The sequence below is a fragment of the Tamandua tetradactyla genome, chromosome X (assembly GCF_023851605.1).
Source record: "Tamandua tetradactyla isolate mTamTet1 chromosome X, mTamTet1.pri, whole genome shotgun sequence".
NCBI lineage: Eukaryota > Metazoa > Chordata > Mammalia > Pilosa > Myrmecophagidae > Tamandua > Tamandua tetradactyla.
The window spans coordinates 99,122,589-99,148,691 of record NC_135353.1 but is presented as its reverse complement, the minus strand read 5'-3'; the positions used below and the strand labels follow the sequence as shown (position 1 = coordinate 99,148,691).

At 38.8% G+C, this 26,103-nt stretch overlaps 1 protein-coding gene and 1 pseudogene across 1 annotated transcript in view; one reads left to right on the top strand and one right to left on the bottom strand.

The window, feature by feature from the left end:
- The window catches only part of ERCC6L (ERCC excision repair 6 like, spindle assembly checkpoint helicase), a 56,716-nt gene that overhangs the window by 6,672 nt on the left and 23,941 nt on the right, over positions 1 to 26,103 (bottom strand). The window lies entirely within an intron of this gene.
- LOC143671183 (RNA-binding protein 3 pseudogene) lies at positions 7,863 to 8,310 on the top strand (annotated as a pseudogene).

The following is a 26,103-nucleotide window of genomic DNA, read 5'->3' as shown; positions in this document are numbered from 1 at the left end:
GGTCACTATCATTGTACACTCTAGGCATTCCTAGATTATATCATCTCAGTCATTATCATATATCCTTCCTTCTGATTTCACATGTGCTCCCAGCCCTCCTCCCTCTATCATTCTCACATTCAGCGTCATTCAGTGTTCTAACATTATTGTATTAGGTAGTATTGTGCTATCCATTTCCGAATTTTTACAATCAGTCTGTTGTACAATCTGTATCCCTTCAGCTCCAGTTACCCAATATCTACCCTATTTCTATCTCCTGATGGTCTCCGTTCTTAACTGAAATTCTCCAAGTTCATTCACTAATGTTAGTTCATATCAGTGAGACCATACAGTATTTCTCCTTTTGTTTCTGGCTAATCTCACTCAGTATAATGTTCTTAAGGTCCAGCCATGTTGTTACATACTTCATAACCTTATTCTGTCTTACAGCTGTATAATATTCCATCGTATGTATACCACAATTTGTTCAGCCATTCATCTGTTGGACATTTGGGCTGTTTCCATCTCTTGGCAATTGTAGATAATGCTGCTATAAACATTGGCGTGAAAATGTTCGTTTGTGTCCTTGCCCTCATGTCCTCTGAGTAGATACCTAGCAATGGTATTGCCGGATCATATGGCAATTCTATACTTAGCTTCCTGAAGAACCGCCGAACTGCTTTCCACAGTAGCTGTACCATTTTACATTCCCACCAACAGTGGATAAGTGTGCCTCTTTCTCCATATCCTCTCCAGCACTTGTTGTTTTCTGTTTTATTTATAATGGCCATTCTTGTGGGTGTGAGATGATATCTGTATTAGTTAGGGTTCTCTAGAGAAACAGAACCAACAGGGAACACTTGTAAATATAAAATTTATGAAAGTGTCTCACGTGACCGTAGGAACGCAGAGTCCAAAATCCACAGGGCAGGCTGCAAAGCCGATGACTCCGATGGATGGCCTGGACGAACTCCACAGGAGAGGCTCACCAGCCAAAGCAGGAATGCAACCTGTCTCCTCTGAGTCCTCCTTAAAAGGCTTCCCATGATTGGATTTAGCATCACTAATTGCAGAAGACACTCCCCTTTGGCTGATTATAAATGGAATCAGCTGTGGATGTAGCTGACGTGATCATGACCTAATCCTATGAAATGTCCTCATTGCAACAGACAGGCCAGCTCTTGCCCAATCAGATGAACAGGTACCACAACTTGGCCAAGTTGACACCTGTCCCTAACCATGACAGTCCACCCCTTGTCAACTTGGCACATATATATATATATATATATATCACCTTAGACCATACTTAATTTCCAAATGAAAACAAATAAGCACACATTTTTCTTTTACCTGACAATACTCAACTGTCCTGCATATAACTGGAAACACATTAAATCTCTCCAGAATAGCGTGCAAATCCTTGGGCAACATTCATTCTTAAACTTGATATCTTACAACTTAAATAGTATAACACAAACAAAACAGCATTACAGTCCTCGTTTCTGTAACTGATCACGTGGTCGAAGTTCATATTTATCACTACCTTCTTCCACTACCCATTCCATGTTCCCTTTCCCCTCAGCAAGCACTTCAGCTGGCCGTGGTTCTTTGCCTGGTGGGGTGACCCAAACCTTCATTCCTGAAGTCTCAGAGCCATTAGTGGTACTGCCTGGATTGTGTTGTTGCAGTTTTCCATTGATTTTAATCACAGGGCATGGTAGTACTAATAGACGCCCCAGGGGATCTCCTATATTCCAAGAAAACTCTTCTTTACCTCCATTATGTAGTTGCAGTCCTACTTCCTTCTGATAGTCAGGGTCAGTTACCCCAGACAATAATGTAATCCCCTTCTTGGTGTGTTGATCCAGAGGCATAAGTAGCCCAAAGTGGCCAGGTGGCAATCTTAACTTCCAGTTCAGTGGTATCACTGTTGTTTCTCCTGGAGAAAGCACACCCCGTTTTGGAACTAAAACTTGTAGACCAGCAGAACTCAGGGTAGCAGGGACAGGAAGCAAAAATTTTCCTAGTGGATTACTAGGAGTAATAGTGAGTGGCACCACACCCATTTCCACCCCTTGGTTCCTGGACCCATGGATCCTGGCTATGGGAGAAACAGCACCATACAGTGGACGCTGATTCAGAGCATACACAGCTTCCTGGAGAACATTACCCCAGCCTTTCAAGTTTTTGCCACCTAGTTGGCACCGTAATTGAGTTTTCAAAAGGCCATTCCACCGTTCTATCAATCCAGCAGCTTCTGGATGATGGGGAACATGGTAAGACCAGAGAATTCCATGAGCATGTGCCCATTCCCGCACTTCATTTGCTGTGAAGTGTGTTCCTTGATCTGAAGCAATGCTATGTGGAATACCATGACGATGGATAAGGCATTCTGTAAGCCCACGGATAGTAGTTTTGGCAGAAGCATTGCGTGCAGGGAAAGCAAACCCATATCCAGAGTATGTGTCTATTCCAGTTAGAACAAATCGCTGCCCCTTCCATGAAGGGAGTGGTCCAATGTAATCAACCTGCCACCATGTAGCTGGCTGGTCACCTCGGGGAATGGTGCCATATCGGGGGCTGAGTGTGGGTCTCTGCTGCTGGCAGATTGGGCACTCAGCAGTGGCTGTAGCCAGGTCAGCCTTGGTGAGTGGAAGTCCATGTTGCTGAGCCCATGCATAACCTCCATCCCTACCACCATGACCACTTTGTTCATGAGCCCATTGGGCAATAACAGGAGTTGCTGGGGAAAGAGGCTGACTGGTATCCATAGAACGGGTCATCTTATCCACTTGATTATTAAAATCTTCCTCTGCTGAAGTCACCTTCTGGTGTGCATTCACATGGGACACAAATATCTTCATGTTTTTAGCCCACTCAGAAAGGTCTATCCACATACTTCTTCCCCAGACCTCTTTGTCACCAATTTTCCAATTATGGTCTTTCCAAGTCCCTGACCATCCAGCCAAACCATTAGCAACAGCCCATGAGTCAGTATACAAACGCACCTCTGGCCAGTTTTCCTTCCAAGCAAAATGAACAACCAGGTGCACTGCTCGAAGTTCTGCCCACTGGGAAGATTTCCCCTCACCACTGTCCTTCAAGGACACCCCAGAAAGGGGTTGTAATGCTGCAGCTGTCCACTTTCGGGTGGTACCTGCATATCGTGCTGAACCATCTGTAAACCAGGCCCAAGTTTTCTCTTCCTCAGTCAATTCACTGTAAGGAACTCCCCAAGAGGCCATAGCTCTGGTCTGGGAAAGAGAAGGTAATGTGGCAGCAGGAGCGGAAACCATGGGCATTTGTGCCACTTCTTCATGTAACTTACTTGTGCCTTCAGGACCTGCTCTGGCTCTATCTCGTATATACCATTTCCACTTTACAATAGAGTGCTGCTGTGCACGCCCAACTTTATGGCTTGGTGGGTCAGACAACACCCAACTCATGATAGGCAACTCAGGTCTCATGGTAACTTGGTGGCCCATGGTTAAGCGTTCAGTCTCTACTAAGGCCCAGTAGCAGGCCAAAAGCTGTTTCTCAAAAGGAGAGTAGTTATCTGCAGCAGATGGTAAGGCTTTGCTCCAAAATCCTAAGGGTCTACGTTGTGATTCTCCTATAGGGGCCTGCCAAAGGCTCCAGACAGCATCTCTATTTGCCACTGACACTTCCAGCACCATTGGATCTGCTGGATCATATGGCCCAAGTGGCAGAGCAGCTTGCACAGCAGCCTGGACCTGTCGCAGAGCCTCCTCTTGTTCAGGTCCCCACTCAAAATTAGCAGCTTTTCTGGTCACTCGATAAATGGGCCGGAGTAGCACACCCAAATGAGGAATATGTTGTCGCCAAAATCCAAAAAGACCCACTAGGCGTTGTGCCTCTTTTTTGGTTGTGGGAGGGGCCAGATGCAGCAATTTATCCTTCACCTTAGAAGGGATATCTCGACATGCCCCACACCACTGGACCCCTAGAAATTTTACTGAGGTGGAAGGCCCCTGTATTTTTGTTGGATTTATCTCCCATCCTCTGACACGCAAATGCCTTACCAGTAAATCTAGAGTAGTTGCTACTTCTTGCTCACTAGGTCCAATCAACATGATATCATCAATATAATGGACCAGTGTGATGTCTTGTGGGAGGGAGAAATGATCAAGGTCTCTGCGAACAAGATTATGACATAGGGCTGGAGAGTTGATATACCCCTGAGGTAGGACAGTGAAAGTATATTGCTGACCTTGCCAGCTGAAAGCAAACTGTTTCTGGTGGTCCTTACTAATAGCTATTGAGAAAAAAGCATTTGCCAGATCAATAGCTGCATACCAGGTACCAGGGGATGTATTGATTTGCTCAAGCAATGATACTACATCTGGAACAGCAGCTGCAATTGGAGTTACCACCTGGTTGAGTTTACGATAATCCACTGTCATTCTCCAAGACCCATCTGTTTTCTGCACAGGCCAAATAGGAGAGTTGAAAGGGGATGTGGTGGGAATCACCACCCCTGCATCTTTCAAGTCCTTAAGAGTGGCAGTAATCTCTGCAATCCCTCCAGGAATACGGTATTGCTTTTGATTTACTATTTTGCTTGGTAGGGGCAGTTCTAGTGGCTTCCACTTGGCCTTTCCCACCATAATAGCCCTCACTGCACGAGTTAGAGAACCAACGTGGGGATTCTGCCAGTTGCTCAGTATGTCTATGCCAATTATACATTCTGGAACTGGGGAAATAACTACAGGATGGGTCCGGGGGCCCACTGGACCCACTGTGAGACGGACCTGAGCTAAAACTCCATTGATCACCTGGCCTCCATAAGCCCCCACTCTGACTGGTGGTCCAGAGTGACGTTTTGGGTCCCCTGGAATTAATGTCACTTCTGAACCAGTGTCTAATAATCCCCGAAATATCTGATCATTTCCTTTTCCCCAATGCACAGTTACCCTGGTAAAAGGCCGTCGGTCTCCTTGGGGAAGACTTAGAGGAAGGTTAACAGTATAAATTTGTGGCAGTGTAACAGGTTTCTTCCCCATAGGGACCTGGCCTCCCCTTCATTCAAGGGGCTCAGGGTCTGTAAACTGTTTCAAGTCTGGAAATTGGTTAAGGGGCCGTGACTCTGTGTTTTTGTAATTCAGGTTAGACTTCTGTTCCCTTGACCTAGAACTCTTTTGTTTATACAGCTCCAACAAGAATTTAGTAGGCTGCCCTTCTATTGTATTTCTAGGCACCCCATGATTTACTAGCCAATGCCACAAATCTCTGCGTGTCATATAATTTTGATGCCTCCTTTGAGTTTGTTGTCTATTATAATACCCACGTCTACCCTGTCTTTGGTGATTAAGTGCTGCCATCTGGCTTCTGCCAACTCGGGATCCTGCCATCCCCATTGTGTTTAAGGATTCCAGCTCAGTGACAGCAGTTCCTACAGTAATATCTGACCTACAGAGAAGTGCAACCACAGAGCTCTTGAGGGATGATGGTGCTAGTCTCACAAATTTATTTCTCACTGTTCTGGTAAAAGGTGCATCCTCTGGACATTCCTGGGGTGTAAGAGCAGGCTTTGCATGATAAATCCACTCTAACATCCCAATCTCTCTAAGCCTCTGGATCCCCTCATCTACATTATACCAGGGCAGTTCTGGCATTTCAACCTCAGGTAATGTTGGCCACCTTTTGATCCATGTTTCAACCAACCACCCAAACAAGCTGTTAACACCTCTTCTAACCGCTCTAGCTATAACATTGAATGCAGAATCTCTGCTTAATGGGCCCATATCAATAAATTCAGCCTGATCCAGCCTTATATTCCTCCCACCATTATCCCACACTCTTAAAATCCATTGCCACACATATTCCCCTGATTTCTGTCTATATAAATTGGAAAACTCACACAGTTCTTTTGGAGTATAACGTACCTCCTCATGTGTGATACTTTGTACCTCACCTTTAGGGGCCTGTTGGGACTTTAGTCTAGTTATAGGTCTAGAAGAAATGAGGGGTGGTGGGGGTGGGTCATGAAAAGAATTAGAAATATCTTCCAAGCCATTTGCTTCAGGGCTTTCATTTGCAGTTTCATCTGGTGAAACAGGATTAATAACTCTAGGGCTAATCCCTTCAGGAGGAGGTTGGGTGGCCAATTCCTCAAGGCAGGCTGGAGGTGGGGCGGCTATGTCCTCAGGGCAGACTATTACAGGGTTATCTAAAGAAGGCTCAGCATGGTCTAGGGTTTCAACCTCACCCCCAACATCATTATCAATCCATATGTCACCATCCCATTTTTCAGGGTCCCACTCCTTTCCAATCAATGCCCTCACTTTAACGGCAGACACCATGCAAGACTGAGATTTCAGTTTACGTTGTAAAGTTGCTACTCTAACAATAAGATTCTGAGTCTGATTTTCAGAGATCTCAAGTCTACGGCTACAGGAAATAAAATTTTCCTTCAGGATACTCATAGAAACCTCTACATCTTTCAGACGGCACTTAAGCTTCTTGTTTGAAGCCTTAAGCCCATCCCTTTCACCCTTTAATGTAGACAGTGTATCTAACAACAACCAACCAACATCTCTATAACTCTTATTCCTACAAAACTCTGTAAAGGTGTCAAAAACATTATCCCCCAGAGTCTGGCTTCGTACAAGCGAAGCATTAGGAGAATCGAATGATGATATTTTGACTATCTCCTTTGCCAACTCAGTCCATGGATTGGGAGTGTCATTCTGATTACGGGAATCAGAGTCCTTAGTGTCTCTGAGCCCAGTCAGAGTAGAAAACCATTCATAAAAACCCATTTTTAAGATTCTGTTCCTTAAGAACCACTCCTGGTACCAAGATGTATTAGTTAGGGTTCTCTAGAGAAACAGAACCAACAGGGAACACTTGTAAATATAAAATTTATGAAAGTGCCTCACATGACCGTAGGAACGCAGAGTCCAAAATCCACAGGGCAGGCTGCAAAGCCGATGACTCCGATGGATGGCCTGGACGAACTCCACAGGAGAGGCTCACCAGCCAAAGCAGGAATGCAACCTGTCTCCTCTGAGTCCTCCTTAAAAGGCTTCCCATGATTGGATTTAGCATCACTAATTGCAGAAGACACTCCCCTTTGGCTGATTATAAATGGAATCAGCTGTGGATGTAGCTGACGTGATCATGACCTAATCCTATGAAATGTCCTCATTGCAACAGACAGGCCAGCTCTTGCCCAATCAGATGAACAGGTACCACAACTTGGCCAAGTTGACACCTGTCCCTAACCATGACAATATCTCATTGTGGTTTTGATTTGCATTTCCCTAACAGTCAGGGAAGTTGAGCATCTTTTCATGTGCCTTTTGGCCATTTGTATTTCCTCTTCTGAGAAGTGTCTGTTCATGTCTTTTGCCCATTTTGTAATTGGGTTGTCTGTCTTTTTGTTGTTGAGTTGAACAATCTCTTTATATATTCTGGATACTAGACCTTTATCTGATATATCATTGCCAAATATTGTCTCTTATTATATAGGCTGTCTTTTTATTTTCTTGACAAAGTTCTTTGATGCACAAAAGTGTAAAACTATTAAATCTTAAGAGAAGATATAGGTGGTATATCTTCATGACCTTGGATTTGGCAACGGTTTCTTAAATACAACGCCAAAAGCACAGGCAACCAAAGGAAAAAAATTTAAATTGTACTTCATCAAAATTAAAATTTTTTTGTTCTTCAAAGGACACCAGTAAGAGAGTAAAAATATAAACAACTAAATAGAACAAAAATTGAAAATCATATGTCAGATAAGGAACCTCTATCTAGAATATATAAGGAACTCTTAAAGCACAATAATAGCTCTGCTCCTCAGTGTTGGCTATTGGTCGGGCTGTCTTTTCCAGTTACCAGGACTCGAATTTCCTGCCATGTCATCTGAAGAAAGGAAACTCTTTGTGGGAGGGCTCAACTTCAACACTGATGAGCAAGCGTTGGAAGACCACTTCAGCAGCTTCGGGCCTATGTCTGAAATGATTGTTGTCAAGGACCAGGCAACACAGCGGTCCTGGGGTTTGGGCTTCATCACTTTCACCAATCCAGAGCATGCCTCAGAGGCCATGGAAGCTATGAATAAAGAGTCCCTGGATGGCTGCCAGATCCATGTGCACCATGAGAGCAAGTCAGCCTGGGGAACCCTGAGGGGCTGCCTTTGGGGGGCATGGGTGTGGTCACAGCTACTCTAGAGGTGTTGGGAACCAGGTACATAGGAGCAGTCAGTATGACAGTCGGCCGGGAGGATATGGATATGGAAGGCAGAAGCCAGGGTGGCTATGACTGCTACTCTGGAGGGAATACAGAGACAATTATGACAACTGAGATGAGGCATACACATATATAATTTTGGAAGCAATTTTCAAATATACCTACAAGAAATTTTCGTCAAGAACATGATTGCTAGGAGGTGTTTTTTATTTCACATTATGAGACCACCACCCTGATTATATAAAAAAACTTCTTAAAAATGTTGGTGAATGTCATCTTTTTAATACTGGAAGGAAGAAATATTCTGTTGTGTTTCATATGGTGTTTAGGATGGCCTTCATGGAGCTGATTAAGAAGATGGAATTTGGGGAAAAAACACAATAATACAAAGAAAAATAAGGGCAAAGGATTGGAATAGACATTTCTCCAAGAAGATATATACAAATGGCTGATAAGAACATAGATAGATGTTCAACATCATTAGTAAACAGGAAAATGCAAACTAAATCCACAATGAGATAACACTTCACACCCATTAGGAGAGCTATAATCAAAAAGTCAGCAGAGAATATCAAGTGTCGCTGAGGATACGGAGTAATTGGAACCCTCATTCACTGCTGGTGGGAATGCAGAATGGTACAGCCACTTGGGAAAACAGTCTAGGAGTTCCTCAAAAGGTTAAACATAGAGTTACCGTATAACCCAGTAATTCCACTCCTGGATATATACACTCAAGAGAAATGAATTTCAGACAGAGGTAAGTGGTTATCCTGGAAGTTATTCTTATGCATTTATATAGACATCCCTTCTTAGTTTAAGGTGTATTGGAGTGGCTGGCTGGAGGGAAGTACCTGAAACGGTTGAGTTGTGTTCCAGTAGCCTTAACTCTTGACGACAACTGTGTAAGGATATAGCTTTTACAATGTAACTGTGGGACTGTGAAAACCTTGTGGCTGATGTTCCTTTTATCCAGGGTATGTACAGATGAGTAAAACATATGGATTAAAAATAAATAAATAAATAAGGGGAACAAATATTAAAATAAATTGAGTACACTGAAATACTAGTGATCAATGAAAGGGAGTGGTAAGGGGTATAGGAAAAAATAGGGGGAACAAAGGTTAAAATATATTGGGTAGAAGAAAATACTAGCAGTCAGTGAGAGGGAGGGGTAATGGGTACGGTATGTGTGTTTTTTGTTTTTTCTTTTTCTTTTCCTGGAGTGACACAACTGTTCTAAGAAATTATCATGGTGATGATTATACAACTGTGTGATCTTATTATATTGTTAGTCATTGATTATATACGAAGAATGGAATGTTCATATGCTAAGAATATTTGTGTTTGTATGTTGTTATTTGTTGTCAATAAAAAGTAAAAAAAATGGATAAAAACTAAAGAACAGGGTAAGGGGTAAAACAAATGGGATAGATTGAAATACTAGTGATCAATGAGAGGGAGGGGTAAGGTGTATGGGATATACATGTTTTTTTCTTTCCTTTTCTGGAGTGATGTAAATGTTCATAAATTGATCATGGTGATGAATATACAAATATGTGATGATATTGTGAGCCATTGATTGTACACTATGTATGGATTGTTTATGTTTGTCAAGATTGGTCAATAAAAATATTTTAAAAAATAAAAGAGATGGTGCCTGCCCTTGTGAAAAATTGCCTGCCATGCTGGGGACGCGGATTTGATTCCCGGTACCTGCCCATGCAAAAAAATAAATAAATAAATAAATAAAAATAAAATAAAAGAGAAATGACAACATATGCCCATACAAAAACTTGTACACATGTGTTCACAGTAGCACTATTCACATTGGCCAATGGTGGAAACAACCCAAATGTCCTCCAATCAACAGACAGATGGATAAACAAAATGTGGTAACCATACAATGGAATATTATTTGGCCATATAAAGGGATAAAGTGCTGATGCTTGCTACAACGCAGATGAACCTTGAATACATTATGCTAAGTGAAAGAAGCCAGTCAGAAAATGTCTCCTATTATATAATTCATTTTATATAAAATGTCCAGAATAAGCAAATTTATATAGACAGAAAGATTAGTGGTTGCCTTAAGCTGGGGGAGGGAGAAGTAAAAGCAAAAGGTAATGAAAATATTCTAACACTGATTGTGGTAATGGCTGCACCGCTCTGTAAACTGTAGACTCAAAATAGGTGAACTATATGGAATGTGAATTATACCTCAATAAAGCTGTTAACAAAAAAAAAATTCTTCAGAGGCCTACAGTTAAATAAACTATAAAGTTTAATAAGCTCCTTAGCCTGGCATTCCAATCCCTCCCTGATACAACTGCCAATCTTTAAGTCTTGCCATTTCCTCCCTCAAACATTTATTATAACCACACCAGACACCTATAACCCTCTATACCCATAATGATACTTTGTAACCTCTAAGCTTAGGCTCAGACTACCCTCTTTTTCCTGGAATGCTCTCCACTCCTTTCACAAAACTAAATTCACTCAATTCATCCTTTAAGGCAAGGATTCTCAAATTTCTCAGAATCTCCTGGAGTGCTTATTAAAGCACAGATTACTGCATCTTACCCTCAGATTTTCTGATTCTGGAGTGGAGCCCAAGAACTTGCAGTTCTACAAATTTCCCAGGAGATACTGATACTTCTGGTCCAGAGACCACACTTTATTTATTTTAAACTTTTTATTTTGAAATTCGTTCAAGCTTACAGAACAGTTACAAAAATAATACAACCCCCCCCAAAGAGAGAACTTCCACTCCTCCCCAGATCCCCAGATCCATCAGTTTTAACTTTTGCCATATTTGCTGTATCATTCTATCTCTCCATTTTCTGAACACTTGGGTGTAGGTTGTATACATCATGCTTCTTGAACACTTAATACTGCCATGTACATTTCCCAAGAACAAGGATATTCACTTATGTGTACTTACTCAGCTCAAGCAATTTGATTGATATAAAACTTACAGTCAATATGCCAATTTTTTTTCTTATGTCCCAATAATGTCCTGCAGTGGTTTGGAATGGTATGCACCCTAGAAAAACATGCCCTTAAAGTTAATCCACTCCTGTGGGTATGAACACATTGTAAGTAGGACCTTTTGATGAGGTTATCTCAGTTAAGGTGTGACCCACCTCAATTAGGATGTGTCTTAAACCTATTACTGGAGTTCATCTTTATAAATAGAATAAAACTCAGACAAAAAGAGAAAGCCACAGAGAGCAGCCAGAAGTTGAACATAAATGGAATCTGGAAGAGAAGGGAGAGGCCTGGATAGGCCATGTGGATTGCCATGTGATAGAGGAGCTGAGGACCAAGGATCACCAGCAGCCAGCCCTAGAATGTCACAGTCTTCAGGGAGAAAGCATCCCCTTGATGATGTTTTGATTTGGACATTTTCCCAGCCTCAAAACCATAAGCTAATAAATTCCCAGTTTTAGCCTACTGAATGTATTTGCTTGAGCACCCAAGAAAACCAAAACACGTCCCTTTGAGCCTTTTCTCCTTTCTTGCTAGTTTCCATCCAGGGTCATATGTTGCATTTAATTGCCATCTCTTTATGTGCATTTTTTAAATTGTGGGAACATATATAAAATATAAACCTTTCTCATCTTAACCACTCTACAGTACTATGTTGATAGTATATACCCCTGATATGATGTGATGACAATGGCACTTTACCTCTGTGATCTTCTCACAAAAACTCATAACCCCAGTCTAATCATGAGAGAAAACATGAAACAAATCCCAATTGAGGAACATTCTAAAAATAGCCGACCAGTACTCAGAACTGTCAAGGTTATCAAAAACAAGGAAAGTCTGAGAAACTATCAAGACCAAGAGGAGCCAAAGGAGACAGATGACTAAATGTAATATGGTTTCCTGGATGGGATGCTAGAACAGAAAAAGAACACTGGAAAATACCTAAGGTTACCAGAATAAAGTATGAACTTAAGTTAATAATAATAGATCAGTGTTTGTTCATTACCTATCAAATTTATCATACTAATGTAAGATGTTAATAATAGGAGAAACTAACTCTGTGCTGTTTTCAATTTTTCAGTAAATCTGAAATTAATTAAAAGTCTCTTAAAAAAAGAAAAATATGCATTTGTGTATCTGCCCATTTTACTAGACTGTGAGGTCCTTGAGGACAGGAACAGGGATCAAGTCTTATAGCAGATACTTAGTAAAAGTTGACTAAACATAAGTAGAGAAGGGGGGAAAGAGGAAGAAGAGTTTGCTGGCTCCAAAGCTTTGCTGTTCCAACCCTGGCGAGGCAGTTTTCTCCCTCCCTGGTGGGGTTTAGAATTAAATTACATTCTTTGTCACTCTGACTTTAAATATAAGGCCTCAGAGATGACCACTGGACTTGTTCACCTAAGTGCCAGACCCTGAACACTATTCTCCACTCTCCCCTTCCTTCTTGGCCCTTTCCACTACCCAGTGTACATCCACCATAACTGGTCTTCTAGTTTGGTCTATGTTCCAGGATTTGGAGGAGAAAATGTGTCACTTCTTTTTTTTATTACTATTAGACTGTTTCCAAGTTCCTGAACTGGTAACCTGCCCAGTATCCTGGACCCCTGTGGAGCCTAGAGTTTCATCTAATTCTAGCCAGGCCTCCTCCCCAAAGACTAAAATGCTGTCCCTGAATCCCAGCTCTGGGTCCGAGTCCCCCGCTAATTATACGCCAACCTTTTAAATAGCAACTGTCTGCCTGGACTTTTTACCACCAGCCTAAGATTCCTATTGCTGGGCTCTACCCATCTACAGAACCCCCCACATTTACCAAACTGTTGCTTGAAACACAGTTGGAGTTGATAGAATTCCTTGGACACCACCACTTTCTGGCTGGATTGAACCACTGCTGTCAGCCAAACTGAATTTCCAGTCCCTGGTCCACCCTAGTTAACAGGTCTAATGCTGCACATCTCAGCTTTTCTCCTCCTCCTGGCCTGCTCCACCAACAAAGTTGGAACTATGACCATACGAGTTTAACTTCTTTCCCTAAATGGAATGAGGGAAGAAAAAGAAGTCTGCTTTTTATAGCACTACTTTCAAGACCAGAATGCTTTCTGCAATGCAGTTTCATTTAGCCACTTACCTTTAATCACTTCCATTTTCCAGGGCTTGGAAGGAAAACATGTCATTCTTACTACTAACATAATCATTCATACATTTAAACACATAGGATCCCTAAGGGTCTGGAGAACTTAGTTAAAACTTCATTAGCTCATTTTTTTCCCCCAAAAAACTGCTCCCCTATTCTCCTTGGACATGGATAGGGAAAAGCCAGGCCTGTTTGGGAGCCAAGAGAACAAGTAAAGAATAACCAGTTAAGGAGAAAGAACCACTCCTCTTAAACAAGAGAGGAAGGAGAAAAAGGGCTAGAACATGGGAGAAATATCAATATCCATTTTTATCAACTTAACGATTTTTTAAAAAGACACTTATAGCTAGTGGGTCCAAGATAGCAGCTTAGTGAGGTGTGGAATTTAATTCGTCCTCCAGATCAGCTAGTAAATAGCCAGGACCAGTACAGAACAACTGCTGGGGCCACATCAGTGACCAGACACACACTGTACATGAATCTGGACCAGCTGGACCACCAACGATCTTACTCAGAACTGTGAGTCCCCCAAGATGTGGTGGCCAGTGCCCCTACCCCAAAGGCTGGTACCAAGAGGGGAAAAGGAAAGAGAATTTTACTAACAGCAAGGGGCTGAGCTCAACCAAGGTCCAACTGTGGAATTAATTAACAAATTCTGACTACTAAAGATAGACCACCAGCTCAGCTGAACCTCGAGTGAAAGCTGAGGTTACTGATTTTTGCCCCAGCACAGAGGCAGCAGGGCTGTCAGAAAAAAAAGGGGGGGAAGCGGGCTTTTTTCAGATCAGAGAGCACAAAACACCTGAAAAGAGCTGTGCCCTGAAAGAAAGGAGAGGGCACATAGGACCTGGAGATACATAGAGCAACATACCAACTCAAGCTCTTGACTGGCAAAACCAAGGAACAGGGGTCCTCCTCTGAAAAGGATTTATTTTCTTTTCTTTTTTGTAGCTGTTTCTACAGCTTGACTGCTCTTTGCATATAACTACAAGCCTTCTCAGGCTCCAAAAGTCCATTAAGTTTCTCTGCGAGGCAAAGAGGTTGGTCAGGTGAAAGGAAGAAATTCCTTGGAGGCTGTGCCTTCTCCAAGAGAGGGGTGGGGCTTAGCTCTGAGGGAATCCCTCCCTAAAGGAATTCAGACCCTACGGTATGGAAAACTGAAGCGATTAAAGCAAGCCTAGGAGCTCTCTGTTCCAACCATGCCCTAGCAGGGAGAGTCTGCTTAAGTTAAAGGTACTGCATCACTTTATGCTTGTGGAACCCACAAGCAGACAGGCGCCACATACAGGACAGGATAGGAAAAACACAGAGTGTAGAGGCTTCACAGGAAAGTCTTTCAACCTGCTAGGTCTCATCCTTAGGGAAAACTGATACAGGTGGCTCTTGCCTCCTGAGAGGAGGCCATTCTGGTCTGGGAAAATCAGACTGGGGTCTATAATACGCAAGGAGACCCTCTTAAAAAAAAAGAAAAAAAGGTACCATACAAGCAGGGCAAGGAAAAAGAAAAGAGCTGAAAAATTCTGATCTGTTAAACAAAAACTAAGCTACCAGTCTAGAATTAGCTGAACTGAATGTCAAACAAGAGACAGACAAAAAAGTCACCCAGCAAGAAAATACTAGGTAAAAAAGTGAAAACAGTCTCCAGAATAAACTAATTAAGGAAATTAAATGTCTAGATGACAACAAAAAAACTAATAAATCATATTAGGAAAATTGAAGATATGGCCCAGTCAAAGGAACAAACCAACAATTCAAATGAGATAAAGGAGTTGAAACAATAAATTCAGGCTGTTTGAACAGACATGGAAAATCTCATCAAAAATCAAATCAATGAATTGAGGGAGGAAATAAAGAAAGCAAGGGATAAACAAAAGGAAGAAATTGAAAGTCTGAAAAAACAAATCACAGAACTTATGGGAATGAAAGGCACAGTAGAAGAGATAAAAAAAAAAAAAAGGAAACCTACAATATTAGATTTCAAGAGGCAGAAGATAGGGTTAGTGACCTGGAGGAGAGGATATCTGAAATCTGACCAGCAAAAGAAAATATATGGAACAAAATGGAAAAATATGAGCAGGACTCAGGAAACTGAACGACTACCTGAAGTGTACGAATATATGTGCTGTGGGTGTCCCAGAAGGAGAAAGGAAGTGAAAAGGAGGAGAAAAACTAATGGAGGAAATTATCACTGAAAATTTCCCAACTCTTATGAAAGGCTTAAAATTACACATCCAAGAAGTGCAGCATACCTCAAACGAATAGATCCAAATAGACATACTTCAAGACACTTCTTGTCAGAATGTCAGATGAGAAAGAGAAAGAGAATTTTGAAGGTAGAAAGAGAAAAGCAATCCATCACACTCAAGGGAAGTCCAATAAGACTATGCGTAGATTGCTCAGCAGAAACCATGGGGGATAGAAGACAGTGGTGTGACATATTTAACATACTAAAAGAGAAAAACTGCCAACCAAGAATTCTATATCCAGCAAAACTGTTCTTCAAAAAATGAGGGGAAGGCAGTGGTACGGACCTTCCTGGCAACATGGGACAGAAATCCTAAAATGAGCTGAGACTCAGCATCAGGGGACTGAGAAAACCTTTTCGACCAAAAGGGGAAGGAGCAAAATAAGACAAAATAAAGTGTTAATGGCTGAGAGATTCCAGAGTCGAGAGGTTATCCTGGAGGTTATTCCTATGCATTATATTGATATCACCTTGTTAGTCAAGATGTAATGGAGACGCTGGATGGAACTGTCTAAAAATGTAGAGCTGTGGTCCAGTAGCCATGTTTCTTGAAGATGACTGTACAATGACATAGCTTTCACAATGTGATTGTGTGATCTTCACGTGAAAACCTTGTCTTATGCTCCATTTATCTACCTTATTGACAGGCAAGTAAAACCTACAGATTAAAAATAAATAAATAATACAGGGAAAATGTTAAAATACATTTTGTAGATTGAAATGCTACTGAGCAATGAAAGGGAAGGGTAAGCGGTATGGTATATATGAATTTCTTTCTGTTTTCTTTATCCGAATTGATGCAAATGTTCTGAGAAATGATCATGATGATGAATATACAACTATGTGATGATATTGTGAGTTACTGATTATTTATCAAGAATATAATGATCATATGGTAAGAATGTTTGTGTTTGTATGTTGTCATGTTTAATGGATTAAATAAATAAATAAATAAAATGAGACAGATGGCAGAGAACAGTGGCTCAATGTCAGAGTTCTCGCCTGCCATGCTGGGGACCAGGGTTTGCTTCCTAGAGCCTACCCATGCCAAAATACAAAAAAATCAAGAACAAAATAAGGGGGAAACTAAAATACTTTAAGACAAAAAAATCACCAAGAATTTGCAACCAAGAGACTGGCTCTGCAAGAAATATTAAATGGAGCATTAGAGATAGAAAGGAAAAAACAACGGAGAGAGGTGTGGAGAAGACTGTAAAAACAAAGAGTATCATTGAAGGTAGAAAGAAGAAAAATTAGATCTGACATATAAAACCCAAAAGGTAAAATGGTAGAACAAAGTACTACCCTTACAGTAATAACACTAATGTTAAAGGATTAAACTCCCCAGTCTAAAGACATAGACTGGCAGAATGGATTAAAAAACAGGACCCATCTATATGCTGTCTACAGGAAACACATCTTAGACCCAAGGATAAACATAGGTTGAAAGTGAAAGGTTGGGAAAAGATATTTCATGCAAATAACAATCAGAAAAGAGCAGGAATAGCTATAATAACATCAAACAAATTAGAATTCAAATAGAAAACAGTTAAAAGAGGCAAAGAAGGGTATTATGTATTAATAAAAGGAACAATTCAACAAGAAGACATGAGAATCAAAAATATTTATCACCGAGCCAGAATGCTCTAAAATACATGAGGCAAACACTGAAAAGAGAAATAGACACATCTACCATAATAGTTGGAGACTTCAATTCCGCATTCTCATCAATGGACAGAAAACCTAGACAGAGAATCAATAAAGAAACAGAGAATTTGAATAATACAATAAATGAGCTAGACTTAACAGAAATTTATACACCATTACACCTCACAACAGCAGGATACACCTTTTTCTCAAGTGCTCATGGATCATTCTTAAAGACAGACCATATGCTGGGTCACAAAACAAGTCTCAATAAATACAAAAAGATTGAAATCATATAAAACACTTTCTCAGATCATATAAGAATGAAGTTGGAAATCAATAATAGGCAGAGGGGCAGAAAATTCACAAATATATGGAGGCTCAACAACACATTCTTAAACAACCAGTGGGTCAAGGAAGAAATTACGAGAGAAATTTCTAAACACCCTGAGGCAAATGTAAATGAAAACACAACATATCAAAATTTATGGGATGCAGGAAAGGCAATGCTAAGAGGGAAACTTATTGCCCTAAATGCCTATATCAAAGGACAAGAATGAGCAAAAACCAAGGAATTAACTGTCCACTTGGAAGAACTAGAGAAAGAACAGCAACCTAACCCCAAAGCAAGTAAAAGGAAAGAAATAATGAAGATTACAGCAGAAATAAATGAAATTGAGAACACAAAAATAATTGAGAAAATCAACAAAACCAGAAGTTCATTCTATGAGAAAATCAATAAGATTGATGGATCCTTAGTGAGGTTGACAAAAAGAAGAGAGAGGGTGCAAATAAAATCAGAAATGAAAGAGGAGACATAACCACTGACCCCACAGAAGTAAAGGAAGTAATGAGAGGATATTATGCATAACTTTATGCTAATAAACTAGACAACATAGATGAAATGGACAACTTCCTCGAAAGGCATCAACATCCAACACTGAATCAGGATGAAATAGACAACCTCAATAAACCAATCATAAGTAAAGAAACTAAATCAGTCATTATGAAGCTCCCCAAAAAGATAAGTCAAAGACCAGATGGCTTCGCATATGAATTCTACCAAACATTCTAGAAAGAATTAGTACCAATCCTGCTCAAACTCTTCAAAAAAATTGGAGAGGAGAGAAAGATATCTAACTCATTCTACAAAGCCAACATCACCCTCATACCAAAGCCAAAGATATTACAAGAAAAGAAAATTGCAGACCACTCTTTCTAATGAATACAGATGTAGAAATCCTCAACAAAATTCTTGTAAATCGAATCCAGCACCACATTAAAAGAATTCTACACCATGACCAAGTAGGATTCATCACAGGCATGCAAGGATGGTTCAACATATGAAAATCAATTAATGGAATACACTATATAACAAATCAAAGCAGAAAAACCACACGATCATCTCGATTGATGGAGAAAAGGCATTTGACAAAATTCAACATACTTTCTTATTGAAAACACTTCAAAGGATAGGAATAGAAGGGAATATCCCCAAAATGATAAAAGGAACATATGAAAAACCAACAACTAACATCATCCTCAATGGCGGAAAACTGAAAACTTTCCTTAAAGGATAAAAAAAAGAGGAAAAATAGGGGCAGTACAATGGTGGCTCACTGGCAGAATTCTTGTCTGACATGCCAGAGACCTCAGTTTGATTCCCGGTGCCTGCCCACACAAAAAAAGAGAGAAAGAAAAAAATAGATCTGACAAATAAAAACTAAATGATAAGATAGTTGAATCAATAACTGCCTTTACAAAACGAAAATTGTGGAATCATAACCCATACCAAGCTCTGAAATCTGTTCTACACTAATTGTTGCAATGTGCTCTGAAATTTACTGTTTTGTATCTATGTTATGATTCACAAAAATTAACAAGAAGTTGATTGTGATGACAGATGCACAGTTCCACGAAAAAATACATAAATAACTGCCTGATCCTTTCTTCTTTAGCTCCCGATACCTTCTGCTTTAGCTCCAAGATATCGTCCTCCAAATTGTACTTGACATCAGGAAGCAAACTATATTGACTGTATTTTACAAAAGAACATGCATTCCATGATTTTCTAAGAAAGGCAAAAAACAAAAATCTTTAAAACAGTCAAATGTGAATATGAATACTGACAGTTAATATTACTATCATACTATTTCAATTCACTATCTTAATGTATTTATCTTTATATTTATGGTATATCATATATTTAGTTGTTTTTTGACAGTTTAGCCTTCCCGTTAGAACTAAAACTCCTTGAAGGCAGCGACTTCATTTCATTCGCTACAAAATGTGTTAACTGAATGAATGAATTCCTGAGAGTTATCAGCACATACTTATATATCATATTTCTTTTGTTCTAGAAAAATAATTAAATTAATTGTATTATAATAGTAAGTTACAAAATAAAATGTTTATTTTTGTAAAATAAAATAAAAAGAATTGCCTTTACAGTAATAAGATTGAATGTTAATGGATTAAACTTTCCAATCAAAAGACACAGATTGACAGAATAGATTAAAAACTATGATCCATTTATATGCTGTATACAAGAGACTTATTTTAGACCCAAAGATACAAATAGGCTGAACGTGAAAGGATGAGAAAAAATGTACTATGTAAGTAGTAATAAAAAAAACCTGGGCTCTGTTACCAACGAAAAATTCCAAGTTTATTCACTAATGTCAGTTCATATCAGTGAGGCCATACAGTATTTGTCCTTTTGTATTTGGCTACCCTCACTCAGCATAATATCCTCAAGGTCCATCCATGTTGTTACATACTTCATAACTTTATTCTGTCTTATCAAGAGATAGAAATAGAGTAAGATATTGGGTAATTGGAGCTGAAGGGATACAGATTGTACAACAGGACTGAATATAAAAACTCAGAAATGGACAGCACAATACTACCTAACTGTAATACAATTATGTTAAAACATTGAATGAAGCTGCATGTGAGAATGATAGAGGGAGGAGGGCTGGGGGCATAAATGAAATCAGAAAGAAAGACAGACGATAAAGACTGAGATGGTATAATCTAGGAATGCCTAGAGTGTATAATAATAGTGACTAAATGTACAAATTTTACAAATGTTTGTGAATGAGGAAGAACAAAGGAATATCATTACTGCAGGAGGCTGAAAATAGATGGTAATTAATATTTTAAAATTTCAACTTATGTGTGAGACTAAAGCAAAAAATGTTTATTTCATACAAAATTTATATTTTGACTAGTGCATTTCCTAATACAACTTATGTAGACAGCTTGATTGAACAACATAAGCACTTGCAATCTTGGGCAGGACATGAGATTTTGTTGGTTTGTCCAGAGTGATGCCCCGAAAAATCCCAGAGTGATTCGATCAATGAGTAGAAAATTATCTGCAAAGTCCCCTTCGGGGAGCGGTGAGAACGGGGAGAAATTCAACTTCCCCAAGTTGAATTCTTGATATTCTCACAAGCAGTGTGGACAACCAAAGCTATGGGCTGAGCCCCCAGTCTTGGGGTTTGTTCATATGAAATTTAACCCCAAAAGGATAGGTCAAGTTTACTTAAAATTTAGGCCTAAGAGTCACCCCCCAAGAGAGCCTCTTTTGTTGCTCAGATGTGACCTCCCTCTCCAGCCAACACAACAAGCAATCTCACCACCCTACCCCTCTGCATGGGACATGACTCCCAGGGATGTGGACCTTCCTGGCAATGTGGGACAGAGATTTTTGAATGAGCAGAGACTCAGCATAAAGGGATTGAGAAAAACCCTAGAATGAGCTGAGACTTAGCATCAAGGGATTGAGAAAACCTTCTCGACCAAAAGGGGGAAGAGGGAAATGAGACAAAGTGTCAATGGCTGAGAGATTCCAAACAGAGTCGAGAGGTTATCCTGGAGGTTATTCTTACGCATCAAGTAGATATCATGTTGTTATTCAAGATGTAATGGAGAGGCTGGAGGGAACTGCCTGAAAATGTAGAGCTGTGTTCCAGTAGCCATGTTTCTTGAGGATGATTGAATAATGATATAGCTGTCACAATGTGACTGTGTGATTGTGAAATCCTTGTGTCTGATGCTCCTTTTATCTACCTTGTCAACAAAGAAGTGGAACATATGGAATAAAAATAAATAATAGGGGGAACAAATGCTAAAATAAATTTAGTTTGAAATGCTAGTGATCAATGAAAGGGAGGAGTAAGGGGTATGGTAGGTATAATCTTTTTTTTTCTTTCCTGTGTTCATTTTATTTCTTTTTCTATTGTCTTTTTATTTCTTTTTCTGAATTAATGCAAATGTTCTAAGAAATGATGAATATGCAACTAAGAGATGATATTGTGATTTACTGATTATATATGTTGTTTTATTTTGTTTCTTTATTTTTTAATTAATGAAAAATTTTTTTAAAAAAAGATGCAATGGAGAGGCTGGAGGGAACTGCCTGAAAATGTAGACCTGTTTTCCAGTAGCCATGTTTCTTGAGGATGACTGAATAATGATATAGCTTTCACAATGTGACTGTGTGATTGTGAAAACCTTTTGTCTGATGCTCCTTTTATCTACCACATCAACAGATGAGTAGAACATATGGAATAAAAATAAATAATAGAGGGAACAAATGTTAAAATAAATTTAGTTTGAAATGCTAGTGATCAATGAAAGGGAGGGGTAAAGGGTATGGTATGTATAATTTTTTTTCTGTTTTTGTTTTATTTCTTTTTCTGAATAGATGCAAATGTTCCAAGAAATGATCATGATGTTGAATATGCAACCATGTGATGATATTGTGAATTACTGATTATATAGTAGAACGGAATGATCAAATTTTTTTTTAAAATGTAAAAAGAAAAAAGTTGGTTCTTTGAGAACATCAACAAAACTGACAAACCCTTAGCTGGGCTGACAAAGATGAAAAGAGATAATCTGCAAGTAAATAAAATCAGAAACAGGATGAGGTGCATTACCACGGACCCCAAGGAAATAAAAAAGGTAAGAGGTTACTATGAACAGCTGTATGCCAACAAACTAGACAACTTAGATGAAATAAACAACTTCCTAGAAACACACAAACAACCTACACTGACTCGAGAAGAAATAGAAGACCTCAATCACAAGTAAAGAATCACAAGTTTGAATCAGTCATCCAAAACCTACCTAAAAGGCCAGATGGCTTCAAAGGTGAATTTTACCAAGCATTCTAAGAAGAATTAACACCATTCCTGCTCAAAGCCTTCCAAAAAATTGAAGAAGGAACACTACCTAATTCATTCTATGATGCCAACATTACTCTAATCCCAAAACTAAATAGACACAATAAAAGAAAATTACAGACCAATCTCTATAATGAATATAGATACAAAAATCCTCAAGAAAATATTTGCAAATTGAATTCAACAGCATATTAAAAGAATCATACACCATGACCAAGTGGGTTTCATCCCAGGTATGCAAGAGTAGTTCAAAACAAGAAAATCAATTAATGTAATATAACACATTAACAAATCAAAAAGAAAAAATCATATGATTATCTCAATTGATGCAGAAAAGGAATATGACAAAATCTGGCATCTTTTCATGTCTCTTCCGGAGTAATAAAAATGTTCTAAAAATGATCATAGGGTTCTATGTACAACTATGATGATAGTGTGAGCCAATGATTGTATATTTTGGATGGCTTATAAGGCTTGTGAATATATCTCAATAAAACTGCATTTAAAAAAAAGAACTAAACACAAAAGTAGACAATAATGGAAGAAATGAGGGACAAAAAGGTATAAAATATACAAAAAAACAAGTAGCAAAATGGTAGAAGTTAATCTTGCACAGTAACTATTTTAATGTACATGATTTAAGCTCCCCAATCCAAAGGCAGAGATTAGGAGAATGGATAAAGAAGCATGACCCAATTATATACTGTTTACAAGAGACTCAACTTAAATTCAAAAATACAACAAGGGAATAGGCTGAAACTGAAAGGATGGAAAGAAATACTTCATGCAAATAGCAAACAAAAGAGAACTGGGGTGGGTATACTAATAGTAGAAAAAAACAGATTTAAAGACAAAAATTAAGAGAGAGAGAGAGAGAACAAAATATACTAACAGGATAAATTCAGCAAGATATAATGATTATCTAGGAATGCCTAGAGTGTATAATGATAGTGACTAAATGTACAAATTTAAAAATGTTCTTACATGAGAAAGAACAAAGGAATGTCAATATTGCAGGGTGTTGAAAATAGATGGTAAATAATATTTTAATTTTTAACTTATGCAAGAGACTAAAGCAAAAAATGTTTATTTGGTACAAAATTTATATTTTGAGTAGTGTAGTTCCTAATATAACTTACATGGATAGCTTAATTGAATGCCATACGTACATGGAACCTTGAATAGGGCATAAGATTTTGTAGGTTTGTCCAGAGTGATGCCCCGATAAATCCCAGAGTGATTTGAACAGTGAATAAAAAAGTATTTGCAAAGTCCCCTTGGGGGATTGGGAAGAAAGGGGGAAAATTCACCTTCCCCAAGTGGAGAATTCTTGATATTCTCACAAGCAGTGAGAACAACCAAAGCAATAGGCTGAGCCCCCAATCCTGGGGTTTGTTCATATGATACTTAACCCTGTAAAGGATAGGTTAAGCCTACTTAAAATTAGGCCTAAGAGTCACCCCCCAAGAGAACCTCTTTTGTTGCTAAGATGTGGCCTCTCTCTCTCAGGCAACACAACAAGAAAACTCACCGCCCTCCCCCTCTCTACATGGGACATGACTCCCAGGGATGTGGACCTTCCTGGCAACGTGGGACAGAAATCCTAGAATGAGCTGGGTCTCAGCATCAAGGGATTGAGAAAACCTTCTCGACCAAAAGGGGGAAGAGAGAAGTGAGACAAAATAAAGTGTCAGTGGCTGAGAGATTCCAGAGTTGAGAGGCTATCCTGGAGGTTAGATATCACCTTGTTAGTTAAGATGTAATGGAGAGGCTGGAGGGAACTGCCTGAAAATGTAGAGCCATGTTCCAGTAGCCATGTTTCTTGAAGATGATTGTATACTGATATAGCTTTTGTAATGTGACTGTGTGATTGTGAAAACCTTGTGTCTGATGCTCCTTTTATCCACCTTATCAACAGATGAGTAAAACATATGGAATAAAAATAAATAATAGGTGAAACAAATGTTAAAATAAATTTAGATTGAAATGCTAATGGTCAGTGAAAGGGAGGGGTAAGGGTTATAGTATGTATGAATTTTTTTCTGTTGTCTTTCTATTTCTTTTACTGAATCGATGCAAATGTTCTAAGAAATGATCATGATGATGAATATGCAACTATGTGATAATATTGTGAATTACTGATTATATATGTAGAACAGAATGATCATATGTTAAGAATGTTTGCATTTGTTGTTATATTTTTTTAAAAATTTAAAAATTAATTTTAAAAAATGATCATGGTGATGAATATACAACTATGTGATGATATTATGAGCCACTGATTGTATACCATGTATGGAATGTTTGTATGTTAAGAATGTTCATGTTTGTATGTTGCTTTGGCTTGCCAATTAAAAATAAATAAATAAAATTTTAAAAATAAATAATGGGGGAACAAATGTTAAAAGAAATTTAGTAGATTGAAATGCTAGTAATCAATGAAAGAGAGGGTAAGGGGTATGGTATGTACGAGGTTTTTTCTGTTTTCTTTTTATTTCTTTTTCTGAATTGATACAAATGTTCTAAGAAATGATCATGATGATGAATATTCAACTATGTGATGATATTGTGGATTACTGATTATATATGTAGAATAGAATGATCACATATTAAGAATGTTTGTGTTTGTTGTTATATTTTGAAAAAATTTTAAAAATTAATAAAAAAAGAAATGATCATGATGATGAATATACAACTATGTGATAAAAAAGGAGAATGTTCATATTGTATGTTGATTGGTTTTATTAATAAAAATATCTAAGCAAAGAAATGTATAAAAAAAAAATTTCAGTATCCTATCCTGCAGAAACAGAAAAAAGAGTCATCAAATTCGTATGGAATGGCAAAAACCCAGAAAAGCATTATCAATCTTTAAAAAGAAGAACAATGTTCAAGGACTCACACTTCCTGATTTCAAAACTTATGACAAAACTATAACAATCAAAACAGTATGTGTTTTCATTTGCTAAAGTTAGAGGAATGCAATATACCAGAAATGGATTCACTTTTACAAAGGGGATTTATTAGGTTACAGCTCTAAGGCCATGAAAATGTCCAAATTAAGGGATCAACAAGAGGATACCTTCACTCAAGAAAGGCTAATCATGTTCAGGGATTCTCTGTCAAATGGGAAGGCATATGGGAAGTCAGCTGCCCTCTCCCATGGTTTTAAATATCTCTCTCAGCTTCTGGCATCTCCTGGGGCACTCTCCTTCTGCATCTCCAAAGTCTGTGTCTCTTAGTTTCATCCCTCTACCTTCTGTATCAGCTCTCTTAAGGACTCCAATAAACTAATTAAGACCCATCTTGAATAGGTAGCCACGTCTCCATGGAAATAATCTAATAAAAAAATCCTGCACGTGGTGAGTCTGCAACACAAGATTGGATTAGAAGAACATGGCTTTTCTGGGGTACATAACAGTTTCAAACCAGCACAGCATGGGACTGGCATGAAAGGAACATGAAACAATGAAATATAATTGAGAGCTCATAAATATCCACATTTCTATGGCAACTTGATATTCAATAAGGGTGCCAAGTCCTCTCAATAGGGAAAGAACAGTTTCTTCAACAAATGGTGCTAGGAAAACTGATGTCCACATGCAAAGGAATGAAATTTGACCCTTACCTCACACCATTTAAAAAAATTAACTCAAATTCATCAATGTCCTAAAAATAAGAACTAAAACTGTAAGACT